Source organism: Lissotriton vulgaris, chromosome 6, assembly GCF_964263255.1.
Source record: "Lissotriton vulgaris chromosome 6, aLisVul1.2, whole genome shotgun sequence".
NCBI lineage: Eukaryota > Metazoa > Chordata > Amphibia > Caudata > Salamandridae > Lissotriton > Lissotriton vulgaris.
The window spans coordinates 889,806,628-889,825,771 of NC_141694.1; the positions used below are offsets into that span (position 1 = coordinate 889,806,628).

General features: G+C 42.9%; 1 protein-coding gene across 2 annotated transcripts in view; it reads left to right on the forward strand.

The window, feature by feature from the left end:
• Positions 1–422: 422 nt before the first annotated feature.
• The window catches only part of RASGRP3 (RAS guanyl releasing protein 3), a 643,233-nt gene continuing 624,511 nt past the window's right edge, over positions 423–19,144 (forward strand). For both annotated transcript variants that reach the window (XM_086926878.1, XM_086926879.1), the window contains exon 1: positions 423–672. The gene's annotated coding sequence lies outside the window, so the exon portion shown is untranslated. The remainder of the gene's footprint in view (positions 673–19,144) is intronic.

The window sequence follows — 19,144 nt, forward strand, 5'->3', positions numbered from 1 at the left end:
AAAATACGCTGCGAAGAAATTACCCTTTCAAGGGTTTGCACCCATTTGTCTCACTTTGCACGACCCTTTGGAAATCTGGCCCTTATTGTACCAAGTATGCTGCACCTTTGAAACAATAAGCGGCACCTTTTGAACCTGCGGCAAAGAAGGCTCGCAGACTAGGTGAACTGTACACGAGGGTTGCAAGGGGCATTGAAAGCTCAATATAAATATATGTAACATGACAATGGTATTCGGGCGCTTGATTTCGAGATAGGAACGCATGCATAATTGGAATTTTCGTTACAAAAGGGGTTAGCCTTAGAGTCCCAACCAATCACTTTGTTCGAGCTGAGCGATCAGTTGCACAACACACACCAAGCTTCCTGACATTCCTGCCCAGTGAGCTGCCAGCTTGTGACTTTCTTGCTGGTTAGTTGGTGGCTACTGGGTGCAAAGAGAGAAACGCCGTCTGCGCCAGCGGAGTTTTCAAGGAAGACAATAATGATTTTCAGATCCCGGCCCCCCCTTGGCGGAGCTGCGGGGTCTGTCAGCGGAGGGGCACGTGACCAGCTGAGGGGCACAGCCCGGCCACGAAGGAAACAGCTGCTCTCTGCACGCGCTCACAGTTGGTAGCTGCGTGTGTGGAGGGTGGTGCAGGCGCGCGGAACACCTCGGCGCAGCAGAAGCACAGTGAGTGACCGGGGCATGGCCCTGGCATGCGTTGTATTTTGCCGGTACACCGTGAAAGGGTGGCGGGGCACGAATGATTAAAACGGGGGTATCTGGTACTAACTGAAGTTGTTAATTTCATAAGCAGTGTTTCTAGTAAAAATGGTTAATCCTACTTGGTCACGGTCTGTAATGTGAAGTCACGTTATGCTATTGTGGTTATTATGTGTTATGTTACATTATATTATGTTTTTTACTGTATTGCTATTTGTCCCCCTTGTGAGGCTTAAAGTGCCTTCTCGGGTAGTCCATTTGTATTATTTATGTATTTATTGTATGCTTCATACCCCCTAGCTAGGTGGTGAAGCGCTCCGATTTGTATCAAGTTTTTGTGTGCCCATGAGAGTGTTATGTTATGTTATGCCATGCTATGCCATGATATGGCATGGCATGTCACGCCAGGCTGTGTTATAATGGTAATGTATGGCGTTCTGTGATATGGAATATACCAGTTGCGCTTGGCAATTCAGCTACCTCCACTGAATCTAGGGTGTTTGGCCCCACCATCTCAGCCACGAACGACCCGAAAATTGTCCTTTCACAACAAACTTTGCGGTTCGATTCGTGTCCTTATAGTCGCCGAGTGTTGTGGTTATGGGTCTGCAACTAGTTACCCCGCTGAGTCCGTCGGCGACGCTGTGAAAGGGACTCCGGTGAAACTCAACAGCTGTCCCTTCACAGCCAATCCGCGTTTTGGTGGTTTAGTCACAGCAACAGAAAGACATTCATAGTGGTGGATTGAGCTGGGACACGTGCACGGGGCATCGCCGTGACTAGAAATATATGATGTAATATATAACGAGCCAGTGCATTGGGGAATGCTGCTTGGAATTTTCCATTTGTGGATACGTGGTTTTAGATAATTGTTAAGCCCGCACAATGCATGTTTAAAATCTGTTTTATCCTGTCTTTTTACATCGGGAATGGTATACATTCTGTCCCGTTACTGCTGCTGAATAATTAGCATACATTCTATTGTGGTTTGCAAATGTATCGATAATGAGCCAGACCTAGGAATTTAAACCCATCTAGGGGCGAGACTAATGTTTCTATTTTATAGCCTGCTACAGCAGTTGCTTTTCATTTTGATGCATTAATATTACAATGAAAATGTTTAATGCAGCGAAGAGAAATCAATTCGTTTCTGAGACTTGTATTGTGTTGTGTTGTATTGTATTGTGTACTGCCTGATAGAGGCTATGCACTTGTCACCATACTCTACAGCTCTCAAAGTCACGCTCAACACTCATAGTATGCACTACACATACTTATGCTGCATAGTGCTTTAGGGCTCCACAAGGTAGGTAGAAAACATGTTGCTGTTGGAAGCGATCTATGAGTGCATCCAGATTTCAGGTAAGGTCAGTGTTTTTGGATATTTAAATCCTTTTCAAGGCTCATCCCTCCTGGAACGCTCACTGTCCACCCCCTATGAGTGGAAATTCTCACACGTAAAATTACATCATAGGGATGTAATAATGTTTGATAAAGGTAAATTAATTTGCTTCACATTTTGGCAGTAATATTTTTTACATTTTTAGTTTTTGTGAAGTTCAAAGCAGGCCCCCAGAGCACTATACACAGCCCACTATTCCCAACAGCTCTTCAACCTAGGAAATAACATAATCAGCATGGAACTCACTAGCACCCTCAACACCTCCATCTCCACCTCAACTTTCCTGGACAAATGAAAAGACATAGCCATCATACCACTCCTTAAGAAACCCTCCGCTGATCCCAGCAGCCTAAAAAATTATAGACCCATCTCCCTGCTTCCCTACCCAGCCAAAGTACTCGAGAAGGTCATCAACCAACAGCTCACTGAATACTGGGAACAAAACCACCTACTAGACAGCTCAGAGCATTATTCGGGCCAACCACAGCACCAGGACAGTGCTGAATGCCACCACACATGACATCAGAATGCTCCTTGGCCACAGAGGAACTGTGGTCCTGATCCTCTTCGACCTCTCCACTGCATTCAACACCGTCTCCCCCCACACCCTCATCGCCAAACTCTACAACATCGGGATATAACAAAACACCCTCAAGTGATCACATCTTTTCTCACAGGACACACACAGAGCATCCAACTACCCCCCTTCACCTTCGCACACAAGGACATCATATGCCGCGTTCCCCAAGGGTCATCCCTCATCCCCACATCAACATCTACATGACCCCCTTCCAGATGTCAAAAAGTAATAAATAATAATCATACCACCATTTATATAGTGAGCAGCTACCTCAGGCGAGGTGTACCAGCACTGGGTGCCGTCAGGAAGATTAAGCGATCTATTGGCCAGAGTCACAAGGTGCTGGGCTAACCTGCCAACGGTGCCGGGGATTGAACTGTGAGCCCCCGTGGGCTAGAGTCAGCCACCCTGGTCGCTGCACCATACCTCTTCCAGATCCCACGGACTCAACTTATTTTCTCGCTCACCAATGACTCCAACAGTGCCAAAACCAACTTCTGCAACGCTGTGACCAATTTGGGAAATTGGATGGGAGACAACTGTCTCAAATTAACTCCAACAAAATTGAAGTACTAATCTTCAGACAAAACTGAAGTACAAAGCTTCTGAAAGAACTCCTCCATTTGGGATCACAGTTGGTGGCCAACATAACTTGCACCAACACCCACACTGACAGACCGTGCTGCAACATTGGCATCACCCTTGTCCCCCAACTGACCATGAAACAACAAGTAAACGCAGTCGCTTTCTCCTGCTTCTACACCCTTTGCATGCTCAGATAAATTTACAGATGGACCCCAATCAACTCTTGAAAGACCATCACGTAGGCCTTTGTTACCAGCTGCCTTGACTACGGCAACACTCTCTGCATGTAATTCCCACCAGAACCTCAGAAAACTCCAGGCCATACAGAACACCACAGTCAGACACATCCCGGACCTCCCTAAAAGGACCCACATCCCTCCCCATCTCAGAAACCTCCACTGGCTCCCCGTCCAGAAGGACTTCCATTTAAGGATCCTCATGCACACATGCAAAGCCCTACACAACCATGGACCATCCTACATCAACCATCGACTGAACTTACACCTGCCTGCAAGACTCCTGTGCTCCACCTCACTCGCACACACACCCCACGTCCACACCAGCCGGGGCTGCTCCTTCTTCTACATCACCGCAAAGTCCTAAAATGACCTGCCACTCCACCTCCGAATGGAACCCTCCCTAGCGGACTTCATAAAGAAACTCACGACCTGGCTTTTCAACCGAGACACAGCACCATCAGTGCCCACATACCCCTAGGGGTGACAGTGATGTGCTTTGCAAATACTGATTGATTGATTGATTGATGGATTGATTGATTGATTGAAATGAGAAAAAGGAAGGCTTACATTTGTAAAGAAGAATATTGCAGAGTAGAGGCAGAAAAGCCACCACATTCATAGGGACAGCCAAGCCTGAGTCAGATCATGGTCTGACTTGGCCCTAAGAGACAATGCATGAGCAGAGCGAACAATGTGAAGTCACAGACTAATGAACTTAGCAAATGTGCATACCCCTTCTCTATAGGTGCTGGCTTCCCGGTATGCGGACATCTGAATCTTGCATCCACGGCCGGAAGAGGCGCTACAGATTACTGCGGCTCTCATAACCGTATTTCCCCGGGTCCCTCTGGGTTCACTTTTCGCATTGACGCCACAGCACTTATGTTGCTGCCCTTTTCGTATCTCCGCTTAATTATATGAAGTACTTGTACAGCGGCTTCTCTAACTACAACCTTCAGGCTCCATTGGGTTCCTGGTCCAGGTCCCCTCACCGGTCTTCTCCGGCTATTTTCTCAGGCATCTCTTGACCTTTCAGTCCAGATGAGGATACCATAACCTTGTTGGGGATCGAAACGTCATCGACACCCACATCTTGACTCCCACATGTATTATTGATTCATGCGAAGCATAAGATGTCTTTTTGATTGTGACTAACTGATTGTTTAATTTTACCACTAAGTCACTTTTTTCATGTCTGAGGTAAGGAAATCGGCTGATTTCCAGTTGCCCCATCACGTTCAGCTCACTTTATGTTTTTTGTATTATCTGTGTCTTTATCTATGGTAATAAAATTGTAATACTTGCTGCATCGTACACAACTAGACCCAATCCTGATTTCAGCACTGCGGCTACACCTTCTTATTCTTTCCTGAAAGGGACCATTGTCTCTGAAAACTCAATATTACCCTTTGTCCCTTTCGACTTTAAGGGTTCCCTTGTTAGTTGTTGTTAAACATCAGCAGCGCAGCTCAGTGAATCATGCTGGGGGGGGGTGTGAGTGTGAGATTTACCAACAAGCAACGAGTTTCACCCAACTAAAATGGGTAGGGCTGGCTGGGGCCAGTGGATGGTGGTAAAGGACAGGGCAAGGAGTATTTGTTTTAAATCATTTGGAAAAGTAAGATCAATCAATAAAGGGACTCAGTAAGATAGACAGAACTATGTTGTCCACTATAGTCCAGTTCCTACGCACAACAATGTAGGGTAAAGAGGCCAAGAACAGTAGGCTTGAATATGCGCATACCTAAAATCAACAAACCTGGCTTAGGGTGGACAGGGAGAGTTGGTCCTTTAGAGCCCAGGCCTAGCAGCAGACTTCGCTTGGAAGAAGAGAAAAGTCGCGGAGAGCAGGCTAGGGGAAAGCTGCAAAATAATAAAAATCCTGCAGAATACCTAGCATCTTGTAATGATTCAAGGCACCTAAAACTCTAGGAAAGAAAAGCTTGAAACTACCCGGACTATAAAACCCTTGTAAAATGTGGCAATCTTCACAGAGAAGAATCAGTAATCCCTCTTTCTTATTTTTAGGAGCCATTGTAAAAATGGTATCCCCAATTTAAAGATTATACCATTGGATTTGTATGCTCAAAGACATTGCCTTTTTTATTCTATTAGGATATGCAGTAGTCCTTTGTTTGGCTTCAAATGGTGGTTACATTTTGAACTACTATTCCTAACTGTGGATTTGATGCCATTCGGGGTGTGCGAGGGCCCTTGTTCCTAAAAGGAGCACTCCTCTCCGCTGACCACTCTTTAGACCTTAATCCCCATATAGGAACAGTACACTCCCTGTTCTCATACTTTGAAATAAACTCAGAGTGCGTTCCCTGATTCCTGAAGTGATTCCTTGGATTTAACACTGGTGACAAGCAAACAAGAACCGGTCAAGGACCTCAACATATGCACACTTTATTCTCTGTTCCTTTCACATTGCATTGGCATACCTTCTGGGCCAAGCCTGTGTGGAAAATGGGTCAACTTTCATGTGCTTACAAATGTTTACCAACTTTGTTTTATCTCTTTGGCCTGTTTCGATTTGTTATTTGGCACTTCGGCCGTTAGTTTGCAAGATCATATCTTTCTAGATTGAGCCCTGGCAGCGCGTTCTGCACGTGCATCCACGGCCCTCGAAGCATGGATTGCTGCCAGTGTGCAGCGCAGATTTTTCTCCTCTGGAATGTGTGCCACACTTACCAACCCTTCGGCAATTTGATTTCTTCTTGTATCCACAGTCCATTGTGTGAAGAATTGCTATCCATGCCCAGCCGACGATTCTTGGTGTCTTCTGATTAGGGCTCGCGCAGCAGTACTCGCCCAGCGCAAGTCTTTTAGTAGGTGAAAAACGGGGTTTGGAAGCTGCCCTAGGAATCGCACATGCTCTTGTGTGTGCTTTTCTTTTTGTGGGCAGCTATTGGCCTTTGCATGCGTCTTTTTATAAAAGACTGCATGCAATTGGCCAAAGGCGGGCGCATTGGTCCGCCCATGGCCTATTGGTGTCTATTACGCACTTGGTGCGCGTAATAGACACCAATAGGCCATGGCTCGCAGTGGTGCGTGCACACGCACCACTCGCGAGCTTCTGTTTTCTTTGGATACATTTCACTTTGAAGCAACCCGCAGGAGCTGACTCCCGAGGCAGCCTTCAGCAAGGCGCAGAAATGGAGTGAGGTGAGTGTCGGGCTGAGCGGGCAGTTTCGTAGCACTATTTTTACTCTGAAATTGTGAAGTCTGTGTGGCACTATCTGGACAAAATATTACAAGACTGCTTTTAGTATGATTGGAATTGTCATGATTAGCTACTTTGGCATTTAACTGTAGCTGTGTTTGAGCAAGAAGCGATCGTACTGTGTGGTGAAAAGGCACTGCTAGAGGCATTCTGAACTCTCCTACGTATTACTAGTTCCTTTGTTGAGGGCGCTTCGTGTAAGAGTGGTAAGGAACGAATGCGCTGTATTCTGATTGCACTGAAATACCTTTGAAGCCTTGAAGTTCTTAAATTGTGCCTGGCAGATCAGACTGAAATTAAAGATGTGTAGTGCTTGTTTACTGAAATTCTTCAATTCACATCGCCACCTCGGCTCCCCCTGCCCCCCTCCCCAACCTGCTGTCTCGGAGCAGCAATTCCCCCCTCCCCAATCGAGCTTCAATCGCTCGCCGTAGGGCTGGCTATGCCTCTGTTTCATTGAGTGACTGAATACCCTTAAAATGCCGAAGGCCTCGTGCCTCCCATAACTGCCCTCTTCAGACACGCGTGCTTGTGTGCGTTAGCTGTAATTAGTCATTCATTAGTGTACAATCCTGCTCCGTAGATATTGACTTACCCCGTCCGAATATTATATTATGACTCACTTCGCTGCTAAACTGTTCAGGTGCGATGCGTGCCAGGAAGGGTCGGTTTCTGTTCAAGTTAGTCATGGTACATAATAATATCATGATACAATCCTGTGGAAGGACGGGCAGCTGAGACGATCTAAACGCATTTCCTGTGCAGGTTTGGGACACTCCCCTGATGCCTTTTTTGTTTTGTGTGTGTGACTTTGGACAGTAGAATAGGGACTAGTTTACGCATGCCTGTACTGGTCTGTGTAGTAACAGATGGGGCAGTAATGCGAACCCCCAATGATTGCAGTCCTCATGCAGTTACGAATGCTGGGCAGTTGTCTCTTGCTCTATACCTTGAGAGATGCTGTTAACCAACGCCCGGCTAACTCCAGGGCCTTGGCGTTGAGGACCATAATGGATGCCGGTGCTGTCCAAATTAAGTAAAAGACAAATTATGCAGCAGATTTTGAGGTAGTATTATTTAATTACTGTCATTTATAAAATGATTAACACTGTTTGGATGCAGGTTTCACCTCATTAGTACCAGTATAACATCCAGATGCAGTAATAATACCTTGCGAAGGTACTTCCACTGCACAACAAAACGTGCTGCTGCATATTTGGTAACTTCTGCAGATTATGCAGTAGATGGTGACTTATATGGCAAATGCAGTAAATTACTATGTATATGCGGAAAACACAGCAGCTGCGTATTCACATAATTCCTGTGGCCATTCTTATATTTGTATCTATCACTTCTGTGTTAGTGAGAGTATGCCATAGTTTGTTCTAAATCTCGCTAGAAACTCTATTTCGTTCTATTGCCCTGCATTGCCAGTTCCGACCAAACCGTCACATTATTAAAGTTTAAGCTATTGGTGTTGCATTATTTACCAATGCCAATAGCTCAAACTTTAATAATGCGAACCCCATTGCATTGCAAACACTTGGTTTTTTTTCTTCCCTCATCACGTGATGTGGACCTGTTTGGTACTTGGCTGCTTGTAACTTTCCCTGTATCATGTGACACAGGCCTGTATGGGACTTGGCTGCAATTTTACTTTGGGAAAACTCATCAATCTGAGTATCACTGCGAATACTTGTGGTATTTTGTTGATGAGTTACTTGGGTATTTATTTCGAATACCAGTGCAGTCATTTGTATGCATATGTACAGTACTGTTATTTTTTATATGTATAAGTCATCTCAAGTATCACTATGGAGACTGGTGGTGCTTGGTTGAGGAATTCTCAGGTGCTTATACTGAATACTGGTGCAGTTATTTATATACATATGTACAGTATTGTTATTTAACTATTTCTCCTCAGTCTATAACTCAGTCTTGACTTGGATCATATTTTAACATGCAGATGTAAAAGCAACTCAATTTTTCATTTCTGTTCCTAGTAATCCACCCATACATTAGCAGAAATGGAAGAAGGTATTAAACCATTATGCAAGAGTATGTGGTACTTCTCTTAGTGCTGAATGCAAGACGTCATTCTTATTGCACTGTTTAGGTACCGAGGACAGGAAGTCTCTCTGAAGAAATTGGATTTGCATTATCTTCCTAAAGTTAGTACGACGGCTCTCAACCATTGCCACTTAGGGAAGAGTATGCAACATTCTGGGGAATCTGTGGAACAATACATAAACTGGCTTCCACATGCAACTTTGGGGTTTCATTGAAATGCCAATAGCGTGACCAGTTCATACTAGGGTATGCATTGGAAAAAGCCAAAGAAAGTATGCAGCAAAAAGACAATCCATCTTTTTAGAGGCTATCACAATGGCGAAGACATAGGAACCTTCTAAAGCTTATGTTGATGTCATTTGTAAGGATACTATCCACTATGATAGTGGGGATGATCCTACTGTTATACATATGGGATAAAAAGTACTGTACCTATCAAGAATGTGAATAGATTCCAAGGTAAATGCTTCTGATGTGGGATAATAGGTAATCATGCGATTTTTAAGGTTGCCCTAGCTGAAAAGTATATTGTAAAACTTGTGGAAAGAAGGGTTATTTCGAAAATACTGTAGAGCTGAGCATGAATCTAAGAGAGTGAAAGAAGCTGATTGTGTATTAGAAATGATGGAATGTGAAGAAGTAATTTTACAAATCAAGGAGGAGGGGAGTGATGGTCTATTTGAGGTTGTGAATGTGAATGGTGTATCAGTCAGGATGCTGTTTGACTCAGACGCAAAGGTGACTTTGATCCCTAAAGATTTTTATGAGAAAAACTTGAGAGGGAAAGTTAAAGTGTTCAAGCCGGACATAAAACTGAAAGGTTAATGGAGGTAAAACCCATAGAGTTATTGGATTATTGGTAACCATAGAATTCAAGGAAAGGATAATTCACAGAAACATCTATATTTAAATCAAGGGTGACTCTTTAATAAGTTGGGTTAATCAAAAAGGGTTGTTAGTGTATTTTGATTCCAACAAAACACCTTCAGTTAAAATTAGGAAGTCTGTTGAGGATGGTGAGATTTCTGTGGCATCTAAGAATTTTGTCAAACCCAATTCTCAACCTAAGGTTGCGAAAGTTTGCTAAGTTCATTAAAGGGGGAGAGATGGTATCAAGAAGGACTTAGAGAAATTGGTTGATGGTGGAATCATTTTGGAGAAGGAGGTGACAGAGTGATTAGCTCCCATGGTTATTGCACGGAAGGACAATGGCGAAGCAAGGTTATGTATTGATCTTAGGCACCTGAACAAGTCTATGTTCATAGACCATTATCCCCTACCTAATATTACAGAGATGCTGTGTTCACTGAGTGGAGCAAAACATTTTTCCACTTCGGTTCTGATTTCCACCTACCTTCATATCAGGTTACTCCCTTTATCTCAGGAACTAGCTAATTGCATTTGTAACAGAATGTATACGTTTTTGAGAATGCCCTTTGGGTTAATATCTGCTCCTTCAGTACTTCAAAGAGCTTTGGAAAACGTGTTAAAGGGTGTTGAAGGAATTAAGATCTGATGTGTTCGTTTATGGGAGGAGTTTAGAAGAGCATGACAGTAGGCTATGTGAGCTTTTGAACAGATTGATGGATAGGGGCTTAACGCTGAAACCCAAAAAGTGCAAATTCAATGTGGTGGAAAGAGAGTACCTTGGGCATTTGGTAATTGGTAGTGGAATCCTCACCAAAGAGGAACTTGTAAATACTATCCAGAATGTACTCTCTCCAAAGACTAAGGACAACTTGATAAAGTTTCTGGGCATGGCTAAAGTCTTCAGTAAGTTTGTGCCTGAATTTGTTGAAAGGAGCAGTTTTGTGACAGGTTTGCTAAAAAAGGATAAAGAGCTTTTTTGGTGTCAAGAGTGGGAAAAGGAATTTGTTGACATTAAACATTGTTTGGACAAAGCCTCATGCCTGAGTAGTTTTGAATCCTGTGATCAGAATATTTTGATGACTGATGCCGGCTTGAAAGGATTAGGGGCCATTCTCTTGCAGAAATCTGAGGGGCAAATGAAAAATATTTGGTTTATCTCTCCTGGATTGAGAGGAGAAGAACGTAGCTATTACGTTATAAAAAAGATGCCCTTACTGTATACTTGGCAGTGAGGAGGCTTAGAACATTTCTAAGGGCACACACACTTTAAATCAAATCTGATCTCAAACCTTTCTGGGAAGTTTTCATGAAAAAGGATGTGGATTTTATTTCCAGCAGAATTCGCAAATGAGTTATGGCTCTCAGGAGTTTGAATTTGTGCTGTTGTACATTCCTGGTATGCGAAATTCAGTGGCTAATTAATTCTCAAGATGGTGCCAGTCTGATAATGATGGAACGTGTGATATGTTTTTCGAAGGTGAGGTTTGTGATGTGGAAATCAACGTTTGCTTTATCACAGGGGCATTGTCCAAGAAGAAGAATGGAGGAGAGAGCTTGATGGAGATACAACTTTATAGAAAGTGAAGAAGATGATGTATAAGAGTTGGTTTAAAAACGGCTGTGAGGAGCATATGAAAGCCTTTTGGCAAGTCAAAGAGTAACTCATTCTTATTCATGGGTTAGTCATGAGGGGTAGTAGGTTGGTGCCTCCGAGTAATCTGAGAAAAAGGTTGATAAGACAATGCTCATGAAAGTTACATGGGGACATTGAAAACCAAAGAAAGAGTCCAAGAAGGGTGCTGGTGGCTGGGCATGGACCTGTTGGTAGAAAGGATTATGAGAAATTACATGGAAGGTGCTAGTAGTGATAAAGCGTTGAAATGCGGGGTTCAGCCCATGGCAGTACGAGAACCAGCCTAAAGATCTTGAGTGGATATTGCTCTGGATATTCTGGGTCCCATTAGGATTACATCTCAGTTTACGTATGTCCTTGTTTGCATGAACATATATTCCCTTTGGCCAGAGATGAAATTAGGGAACTCTATTGAAACTAGCGAGGTGATTAACTTTCTTGCCGAACTGTTTGAGAGAGAGAGTTTTCCCTCTTTTTTGTTGACCAACAATGGTGTCCAACTTACAACCAGAATAATGGAGGAATTTCTGCCTGCAAGAGGCGTAAAGCATAAGAAAACAGTGTTGTATCATCTAGAAGCCAACAGAATGATTGAGTGCTTTTAATAAAGTGCTGAAAGATATACCTCTGTCCTTGATGTGTGGTGCAGATTGAAAGGTTACATTGAAGAATAAATTGAGAGAATATAGGCTTACCCCACATTACTCTACTGGCGTCACACAGTTTTCATTGTTTGGAAGAAGGACAGGCAACAGTGTTCTGTTACCCCCCTGGGTGGATGATAAACGTGGGGAAGTGGACAGTAGTTTTGAACCTGGTGATGAATGTAGAGAGAAAGAGAGTAGGAGAGGGAGAAGATGGTAAAGAGGAAAGACATGCCTAAAGGAGCAAAAGTAATTGATCAGCAAGTTGGGAATTGAGTAAAGATCAGGTCTCCAAGGAAAGATGGAACTAACATTTAAAAATTAGTCAACCACTGAAAGTGATTAAAGTTTTCAAGAATGTGGTTCGGACTGTTGATCATAAGATTTGGAATTTAGGAAGGGCAGCCAAATGCCATCCTGTGCAACCTGAGTTTGACATGCAGGTGCCAAATTCTCAAGCTGAAGGTATGAGGAAGAGCCAACCTGCGAGAAAGAGGCCTTTTTATTTGTGTGATTAGGTTTAGAGGATGTACTATCTTCTCAAGTTAAATATGTGTTGCTGGTGTGTGGGAACGAGGTTCTCTTATTTATGTTTTCTTTACAGTAATGTTTTCTATTTATTCACTTTGTGTAAATATTGTGTAAATATTGTATATTGTGTGGGGAGGTGTGTGGTATTCTAGAATTTTATGAGGTTGTTGGAGATTAGAATGGTGAGGTCAGAGAGAAAAGGAGCAAGGAGGAGTCTGCAGGTGGTGTATGGGGTCTTTGTCAATGCTTTCTACTTCATAATAAACTCATAGTGCTTTCACTGACACCTGAATTGTTTCCTTGGATTTCACAACGGGGAGAGGAGTTGGCCTAACGGCTAGGGCGGTCGACCTAGAATCTGGGTACCTGTGTCCGAGCTCGGCAATGACGCTGAACATCCTGTTAATCTGGGCAAATCACTTAATCTCTCCGTGCCTTAAAAAAATGAATGTGTCCTCCCTTAATGCAACAGGTGCTATGTAAGTGCTCTGATCCCCGACTTGAGTCAAGTTTGTGCTATATAAAACTCAGTAAAATAAAATAAAAGTAAAAAACAATGGTAATCTGGTACAATTCCATATTGTGACCCCTGGATTCTGATTTATTTTGAGACTTCTTCTTGTCATGAAGTGACAGACTAGAACTGCCAAGAATCAGATGTTTACAAGTGCTAAAACTAATGTGGGAAGTAGGTGGTTGCTTTCTAGAGTTAGAACTACCTTCAGGTTCTCACAGTCTCAAACAGTTTTCACAGTCTCGAACAGTCAAAATACCCATAGTACAGTTAAGGTGCTTTTCCTCGGTCTGTGCCAAGGCACGCCTTCAACTGGATTTTCTCGACACAGACTAGCACAACAAATGTCGTGTCCCAAGTATAGCTGCAAACTCACAACTGCCCTTGATCAGCGCATTAGCGATACATGGACCTTCTGTTTGAAGCCAGCATCTGCTTTTTACTGAGCCAGCAGTGATCCTGCCAGCATTGGAAAAGGTGGTGGAGATGCCCTTACAGAAGGGTGCAGTGAGTGACTGTACTTACCTGCAAGGGGATACTTTGACATCCATGGGACCTCCTCTGCTCCATTTCAAGGGGGCGCTCTTCAGGGGGACACTGACTGTGCACCACTTCAATGTTGAACAGTCAGTCCAACCCCTGAAATCACGGCACAAGCATCTGCAGCCCCTTCTGTAATATCAAAATATCCAGAGAAGCAGAAAGCATGCACTCATGCTTGTTGCATTCCTGTGGCACTTTTAATAATGTAGCTCTTAATGACAGTTCTGTGATGTCTGTTATATAAATGAATGCATTAGTTTTCTCCTCCATTTTCTTCTTCATATGCTTTTTCTAATTATTATTTTAAATAATTTTCTTCTGCCTTTTCTTCTCATCTGTTTTCTCTTTTGTTCGTCTGCTTCTCGTTCCTCATCTTCCTCTTTTTCCTTTTGTTTGCCTCCTTTTTTCTTCTACATATTCTTCTTTTTCTCTTTTCCTTCTTCCTCTTTGTTCTCCATTTCTTCTTCTTCTTCTTTGTCTTCCTTCTTCCTTCCTTTATTCATTTTTATATTAGTGGTAGTTGTAGTAGTCACAGTAGCAGTAATATTATTATTGCTACTAGTGTTACTGCTAATACTACAACTCTTGTACATAGAACTGCACCTTGAAAACAACAAACTATCTCTCTTTGATTAGCTCTGCTTATGGGTCACCTACTCCCTAATCCCTCTGACATCATTCATCATGTTTTACCTTTCAAGTTTATCAGTTATTTGATTTATGCTCTTAAAGGCATACTGTATTTTTAATCATTATTTCTATCTTATGTGTCACTTTAATACTATAAGCGATCAGTTCTAAAACATCTAAAGTTAGCATCATTGTGCCACCATCAACAATAAACTTTGTTTAAAACTCTTATAACTGTAGTTAGTCTAAAAACACTTGCTTCATTTTTTACATTTACAAACATTTAAACATATTGTTAAAAAATGCTCTGTTTAATGCATAGAGTAGTGTGCTGACAATTGAATTTGTTATCTGCCACACGAGATAGATGAAGAATTCTCAGTTTTCTAATAATCAGTATTAGAACACTGGAATGTTGGGAGCTCCATTGACGACAATGGAGGGCTCCATGCCTTTACGGGCCGGTAAAGGCAAGCAAAGCAACATTCCAATGTTATTTTCAAAGGCCTCTCAGAACCCGAGTGAATTCAAACCCCTCGAACTCCGAGAGGCCTTTGTTTTACCAATGAGGAACAGCTTTTCGTTCAGGACTTGTCACTAAATAGTATCTGATATTGTTTTTACATTGTATTTAATCGTGATCTTATGAGGTTTGCTTGGTTATCCACTTTAAAAGCTTGCTCCATAGCTTACTTGACTCTGACCATTCCAGATCTCTATCTAAAAGAATTGAAATTTAGCTATAATTTACATATTTTTTTATTGCAGTTTGGATCAGGTGTAGACACTATATGATTACATATCAGATATGTATCAACCCATTTCCCCGTAGACACAGAATGGGCAAAACCCTTTGATACATCTGGCCCTTAATTCGTAATACAATTTGCTTCGCCGGCAGAATTGACGGAATTGTGGCCACTCGTAACGTGGAGTTCCAGCCAACTACTGACTGAGTTTTTTCTCACTTGTGACTTGAAAACTGCAAGTTGGAGAGCAAGATTTGGCACTGCCTGTTGCAATTTTGGTCAGAGGGCACCCAGTAAGATTTCTCCTACGCTGGCAGTCACAGGTGGTCACGACCATTCGTGGGCAGAAAATTGCTGCTCGAGTATAAAATCTACTCAAGAAGCAGAAAATCAACTTGAGAAGTTGCAAACTCTGGTGTGCCATGTGGCGCAGTTTGTGCTTATTTTTAAGTGTGGAATGAGCTCCCATTGCTAAATCACAGCGCGAGTAGTGGGAAGTGCCTACCTTCTCCCACTTGTGGAATTCTACGGGATCTCACAGTTTTTTTGCAACTTTGTGCAATTCCAGGGAGTAAAACTCTACGAGTTTCGCCAAGTCTTAATTTGTAATTCATGAGTTGAGGATACTCAGAGAAGGCCCATCCCCATTTTTCTACAAATTGAAGTTGGGTATGTTCTTTTTCCCTCAAGAAAATCATATAGTGATGATTTTTGTTTCACAAGTCCACTGATCATGTAGCTTAAATGCTGGGGCCATCATTCATTGGTTAACCACCCAATCAATAGCTCCAAACACAGCCTTAACCCCATGGTTCAACAGAACTAATATGTCAATGTATTGGGCTGATGTCCCCTTCTCTAGCCCAAGCATTGTGCTATTGCGTAGAAGGTCACTCATTCAGTTCCTCTTTGACAAATAAAAAACACAATAAATACATGCTGGACTAGATTATGTTATCTTATTATTCTAATAGAATTTTTAGATTATGTATTCAAAGAATATTGCGCAGTTGCTGACAATGTAGTTCAATGTTGCACTTTTAAACAGAATACATCAAAGAACTGAATAATATACACTTTCTAAAAAAAAGTACTCACCAATATTCACAACTTTGCTCTGTCGCACCTTAACCAGTAAACGCTCTACTTTGTAAACATTGACATCCTACAAACTATGGCTTTGATTATACTTTCTCAGCCCTCTGTACTCTGCACAGCATCCACTTGCACCTTGCAAGAATATCTAGCATGACACTATCCTAAAGTCACTCGAGAAAAATTTTGAAATGGCTGTTAGTGGTGGCGCATTCGCTAAGGCGAAGGAGTGTCGCCCAGTGAAAGAAGGGAAAAATAGAATGATAATAACTTGATGTTATTATAATTTTATTTCTTCCTGCTGTGGCAGCATTAGGGCGGGGCTGCTCTACTCACAGAGCAGAGCAGGGGAGGAGTGGTGGGCACGCTGAAGTATCGGGCAGGCCAAATAGTCATGCTCTCTTAGCATGTTCTCCACCCAGGCTGCCTTTACAACCTGGGTGGAGGACATGCCCATGCTCCCAGCATTACAGCATTGTGATTGGCTCAGGAGAGGCTGGCTGCTTTCTGATGATGTGGGACAGAACGGCGAGAAGGTAGGTGTCTTTTTCTTTATTTACACCCCCTTAGCCCCTCACTCCCCGGCTCACCACCCCAGATCCATGCTGGCTGCCACTGATGGCTGTGCCAGCCTATGGAAATCCAGCATTTTCAAGAAATCACTAAAAGGATCACAAAAGAATACTAATGAAATGGAAACATGGCATGAAATACCGTCTACCAGCTCATCAGACTGCCTTTCAAGAAACCCACTGCAAATAATTCCTGAAATTTCTGCAATGGATTGCTGCATTTCTTATGTTTTTTAATGGATCTAAACAAAAATATTTATAGGAACCACAAACACTCTCTGATCTTTGTTATTGATACTGTTCTTATTATTGAGAATTAATTAGAACTAATAAGAATTCTCATCCAAACAGACACCAGTCCTACAAACAACCACCCATTCCAGTCTTCTTGCATATATCCATACCTAACTTCACCCCAAAATACAATTAGAAGAGCATGAGACTGAACTGTATTCAGTAATGGCATGCTAACTAATCTCATCTGACGGCACATCCCAGGGCACATATTTATTTACTGCCTTCACCCTTCAGATATTTTGGAAATCAGCCTTTTAGAGTGAAAGTACTTTCCACTGTATCATAATAGATAATCACACGACTATTGAACACGCATTGCTAAAGCCAAGCAGGTCTGGCCTTAGAAATGTGGTCTGATGGTTTACTTTTTAAAATTTTTACTGCAAGCATGTGCCCCAGAAATAAAATGAGGAAAAGAAGGGAACAAAGTCAAAGCAGAGTAAAGTTGGTGGCAATATGCTTACAAAAAATAAAATAAAATAGTAACAATCTCATATTATTTTAAAGTAACAATGTAGGTGATTCATAGCAGTAAGTGAATGTAGGAGTGGTAAATAAACCCTATATAGTTTAAATGTACATCTTAGGAAAATATGATTCTTACTGTCATAAAAGTAACTTTTGGTTTTGAATAGCAAGCAGAGTGCATGTACAGGTCAGGTGCCAGGTCCAGCCTTCAGACACTGTTACATTCTCTTGCTCTCTTTTTTAGGTCTCTCCTGGCATTGCAGCGTGTATGCGCTGCTCGCTCTGCGAGGGCTTCTTGGAATCAGTACAGTTTCAGAAGTTGACTTTCGGCTCTGCCTGTAATTTCCATTGGTGTGCGTCGTTTGGCGTCAATAATTATGCTAAACGGAGTGTGACAATTGTATTGGAGACTTTTTAGTCCCTCGTGGTTACCACCCTGTCCACTTTTCGCCCCGCCCACCTGGACTGGATCTTTTACTCTGCTGTGTGACACAGTGTCTTCTAATTACTGGGTGAGCACTTTCTTTTTTCATTAGCATAATGGCGTGGCGTGGCGACAGCTGCTTGTGTTCTTGTTTACTTACATTTTCGCGGCGTCCACTTCAGGGACACCACGCTCTGTTGGTGTTTTTTTTTTTACTTTAAAACTGAGCGTGACGCCGCTTTACGGACACTGTGCTCTGTTTATTTATATATTTCTTAACTTTAACACTGAGCGCAGTGCCCGCTTCAAGGACACCGCGCTCAGTGTTAAAGTTAAATAAAAAACGAGTGCGGTGTCCTTCAAGTGGAGCCGCGCTCAGTTTTAAACTTAAGCATTTGAAATGCAATTGGAACTATTAAATTGCAAATGCTTGTTAAACAAAGTTATCAGGCGCCCTACAACTCACACACTGGCACATGCAAGCGCGCGCACTCGCAGCCTTAAAATGGCAATATTGCATGTTTGCACTTGAAACAAATACCGAAAAGGATCCCACTGCTGAAAAACAAAACATACAACGTAACAGGTCCAGGTGCAGGTGTGAACACCGCTTTACCTCACATGAATCTGAGTACGCCAATAGTTGTGTTAGGAGAAGGTTGTGAAGATGTGAGGAGGCGAGTGGGCAGACAGCGGTGAGTTTTCTAGATCCAGAGACAACGACATCGATGCCCGTGTGCAGCTCCCAGGACCACGCTACTCCCAGAGTTTCCCACTCTATGGATCGCCTATGGCCCCCACAGTGTGGTGTGAGCTAGGCCCACTTACACCCACATCGTGGAAGCCTTCTCCCACTGCAAGGGGTTCTTATAGCTTTGCTTTCAGTTTTCACGTCTGCAGTCAGCAAATCCGCCTGGGGAAACTAGGAGGAAAATGAGAGAGCTGTAGAGGACAAACAATAGTGAGGCAGAAAAATGTGCAGACACCAACATTCTGTCTCCAACCCTCCGTCCACGCAGTTCGAGGCCTCTCTCTTCGGTATCTGCACCAAGTACAGCTTCTCTGCTTTCAGCCTGCGGCCTAGTGTGTGCAGCTCTGCAAGAATGATTGGTGTTATTCTGTTCCGACCCAGCTTGTGGTGCACAGTGTGGTGAAGATGGGTCCGGGGCACGGTTTTTATGTGATCACACAACTTGGCCAACTCGGAGCGCAGGTACCTGTTGGTACACAGCAGGACATTTCTTTCCCTGTTCCACCAGTGTTTCTGGGAGTTGACTGGTGTTAGTAAGGCTAGATATCTCACATGTGTTTGTGGGTTTTATGGGACTTGTGCTTCTCTGGATGTGCATTTGGGGCAGGGTGTGCAT